This window comes from Phascolarctos cinereus, unplaced genomic scaffold, assembly GCF_003287225.1.
Source record: "Phascolarctos cinereus isolate Bilbo 61053 unplaced genomic scaffold, phaCin_HiC Scaffold_2;HRSCAF=192, whole genome shotgun sequence".
NCBI lineage: Eukaryota > Metazoa > Chordata > Mammalia > Diprotodontia > Phascolarctidae > Phascolarctos > Phascolarctos cinereus.
Genome location: NW_027555625.1, coordinates 350,363,002 through 350,367,134, shown reverse-complemented (window position 1 = coordinate 350,367,134; position 4,133 = coordinate 350,363,002). Strand labels below are relative to the sequence as shown.

Here is a 4,133-nt window from a genome sequence, read left to right as displayed (position 1 = left end):
GAATTAATTTGAATTTCTCAAGAGAGTACTAAGGTAGTGGTTTTGTTGGACCTATAGTAATGATGATAGGTTCAGCACAATGGATGTACAATATCTGTAGGCCTTGAGCCAAACAGCCTTACAGCTTTACAGAGTTGCCTAGAATGCCAAGAATCCTACAGGCAACATGTATGTTTGCAACAGAACACTTAAATCTAAGGCTTGTTGACCTTAAACTCTCTAATGTACCATTAGGGAACATACCATTTCTCTCTATCCACTATCTAGGCATTAAATAATAATTTATTAAAATTTCCTTTTCTTTACAACTATTAGCACATTGTGAAGGAATCAAGGCAGTAACAACTTACTCTCTGAGGAACCCAAGCTGCCCCTCTCCAGAGGCAGAGGTATAGAAGAGTTTCTCACCATTCCCAATCCTTGAGAAACAGACTTTCCTAAGAAAAAGGACTTGGCAATGATTATAGTAATCTACTATTTGATAAACCCAAAGACTCCAGCTTCTGGGATAAGAACTCAGTATTTGACAAAAACTGCTGGGAAAACTGGAATAGAGTATGGCAGAAACTAGGCATAGACCAAAATCTTACACCATATACCAAAATAAAGTCAAAATGGGTTCATGATTTAGATATAAAGGCTGATGCTATAAGCAAACTGGGAGAGCAAAGAATAGTTTACCTGTCAGATTTATGGAGAATAGAAGAATTTATGACCAAACAACAGAGAACAATTTATGAAATGCAAAATGGATAATTTTGATTACATTAAATTGAAAAGTTTTTGCACAAACAAAGCCAATGCAACCAAGAATAGGAGGGAAGCAGAAAACTGGGAAAGAATTTTTATAACCAGTGAATCTAATAAGGGCCTCATTTCTAAAATATATATAGACCTAAGTCAAATTTATAAGAATACAAGTCATTCCCCAATTGATAAATGGTCAAAGGATATGAACAAGCACTTTTCAGATGAAGAAATTAAAGCTATCTATATTCATAAGAAAAAATGCTCTAAATCACTATTGATTAGAGCAAATCAAAGCAACTCTGAGGTACCACATCACATCTATCAGATTGGCCAACATGACAAAACAGGAAAATGGTAAATGTGGGGAAGATGTAGGAAAATGGAACACTAATGCATTGTTGGTGGAGTTGTGAAATGATACAACCATTCTGGAGAGCAATTTGGAACTATGCCCAAAGGGCAATAACAATGTGCATACCCTTTGACCCAGCAATAGCACTTCTAGGGCTATATCCCAAAGAGATCATACAAATGGGAAAAGGACCCACATGTACAAAAATATTCATAGCAGCTCTTTCTGTGGTGGCCAAGAATTGGAAATTGAGGGAATGCCTATCAATTGGGGAATGGCTGAACAAGTTGTGGTACATGAATGTAATGGAGTATTATTGTGCTATAAGGAACGATGACCAGGCAGACTTCAGAAAAACCTGGAAAGACTTGTATGGACTGATGCTGAGTGAAGTGAGCAGAACCGGGAGAATGTTGTACACAATAACAGCCACATTGTGTGATGACTAACTTTGATAGACTTAGCTCTTCTCAGCAATGCAAGGATCTAAGACATTTCCAAAAGTCTCATGATGGAAAATGCTATCCACATCTAAAAAAACTATGGAAGTCTGAATGCAGATTGAAGCATACTATTTGCTTTATTTTTTTCCTTCTGTTTTGTTCTCTGTCCTCTTTCTTGTGGTTCCTCCTATTGGTCCTAATTCTTCCTTACAACATGACTAATGTGAAAAAAAAAGAAAAAAAGAAAAAGGATTTGGCAAAACCATAAAAAGAAAACTTTTAAAAACAACTCTTCTACCAGGAAAATAAAAATTAATTTTTAAAAGGAGAATTATGACTTCCTCTTTCACATTCTCCCCCTCTCTTTTTAGTTTTAGTTTTGACGCCTTTTATTTCTACATTAAGAACAGTTACAGATTACTCCTACTTCCTGAGACCTCTCTTGCCACAAAGTAAAACAATTAATTAAAACCAATAAGACAGTAACCTCATCTGAAAGTTCATGTAGCACTGCATATCTGTAACAAGCCAGCTACTCCACCTCTCTATTAAAAAAAAAATTTAACAGAAACTTATTTTTTCCCCTCCCCCATTGGAAAAAAAAAGCAAATTTCTTGTAACATATGCATAGTCAAACACCACAAATACCCCCAATAACTCCACAAAAATGTCTCATTCTGTGCCTTTAATCCATCACTACTTCCTTCCCATCTACTCCCCAAAATAATCATTTAAAACGGTTTTTTTTCAAATAGCCAATTTGTGAATCTTTCTCATTTCTACTCTATCACCTATATGCCAAGAGATAGGAGGTACAGTTCAATCTGCCTGGCCTCTGTAATGAATAGCATGTTTCATCATCAGTTCTCTGGTACATGACTGGTCGTGGTATTGATCAAAAGTTCTTAGAGCTTTCAACTTTTTCTTCTATAGTGTTGTCACATAAATGGTTCTCCTGACTCTGCTCCTTTCGTTCTTCATTACTTTAAAAAAAGTTCTTAATACTGTTCACTTTTATATTGATGTTATAGTAGAACTCGACCTTTCCACTTTACTTGCATTAGCTCAAGTCTTCCATAAAAAAGTATTTCCATTCCCAGGGCATATTTCCATTCCCAGGGCGCTTACATTTCCCGCCTCCAGCCTCTGATTGGTGCATCTCTACAGGGAGCCTCCCGGGTTGGTTGGAAGCTGGAAACAACGGAAAGAGAGTGGGTGCTGACCGAGCGCAGGGGAAGCCGTTGGCGACTGTCGCTGCTTTTCAGCGGGGCTGCCTGGGTCGACTGCGGAGTCAGTTGGGGCTCGAGAGACTTCAGCCGTCATTTCCCTTGCTTGTGTCACTTTTGTTTTCTTTTGTTCAGCCCACGTAGGAAAGACGCCGGAACGTGGGGACAGCTGGGTGTGTCCGACCCCGGCCGACCTGTCCGCCTGCTCCCGCCCCAACAGTGGCCTTGTGGGCGGGGCGGAAGGATGACTTCCGCTTTTCCTTCCGGCGGGCTCGGGGTGGGCTCCCGGTCGCACGTCACTCGCCCCCTCCGTAGCCAGTCTCCGGTGTCCTCGGTCTTACTTATCGCTGTATAAACTAGCGTGACTGGACCTCCCGCTGAGTTTCGGAGCGAGTCCGTGGGTTGGGCAGAGCTGCCCGAGGAGGCTCCTTGTTCCAGTGGCTCCGACTTCTTTGCCCGCCGTAGGAAGAAAGGTTTCTGTTAGCGGGCTCGTCCTCGTCGTTAACCCGAGGGATCCCGAGCCCCGGCCCCTGATCACCAGCCTCTGTCACCGAAGCACAGGCCTGCCTGCCCGCCCACCTCGATGGGTTGTTGTGAGGGCCAAATGACGGAACTTGGAAAGCGCTTTACAGACTTTAAAGCGCCATGGGAATGTTAGTAGTAGTAGCGGAAGTATGCGGTTGAACAGTCCGTTTTAGGATGAACTAGCAGTCCGTCTCGCCCACCTATTCTCATTAAAACTTTTTAAGAAAAAATATGAATAGTTTGCAAAACAAGACGCAAAGTAGAAAGAGCCATATAAAAAGAACTACAAGTTACTAAATAAAATATTATCTAAAATCAAAGTAACTTTGTACTTTCACAACAAGTCCATTATATGAACTCTAGGCAGCTAAGACTAAATTGCCCCAAAAGGTACATGAGTCGCCAAGGGGACATACAGCCGGTAATGTGTCGGAGGCAGAACTTGAACTCCGGTCTTCCGGGCTGGAGGACAAGGGAGTGGATCTGTGATTTTTTTGGTACAGAGAATTTCTCAGGTGAGAGAACCCCCTCTACCATTCCAAGTTAATATTGTGCCACTTAATAGCTTCGTGAGAATTGCCTAGAGCCCTGAGAGGGTAAGTGAGTTGCCGAGGGGTCACATAGCTAGTGTGCGTGAGAGGCAAGACCTGAATCCAGTTCTCAGTCTGAAGCTAGTACTTAATCCGTTGCACATACATACATCTTTGTCTTGTTAAATAGCCACTGTCGGGAGGGTTGAAAGAAGTCAGGCATACTTACACACTGTGGTTGATCAGTGCATTGGTGGAAGTCTTCTAGAAAACAGTTCCGAATTATGAAAGAAAACTTTCCAAGATT

At 41.4% G+C, this 4,133-nt stretch overlaps 1 long non-coding RNA gene across 1 annotated transcript; it reads right to left on the bottom strand.

Moving 5' to 3' along the window:
* Positions 1 to 1,657: 1,657 nt before the first annotated feature.
* On the bottom strand, positions 1,658 to 3,333 carry LOC144455947 (uncharacterized). The gene is made up of 2 exons (XR_013484832.1): positions 2,674 to 3,333; positions 1,658 to 1,763 (listed from the first exon to the last, which is right to left on the bottom strand). It is a non-coding gene; the product is annotated as an uncharacterized LOC144455947 (long non-coding RNA).
* Between the last annotated feature and the right edge of the window lie 800 nt (positions 3,334 to 4,133).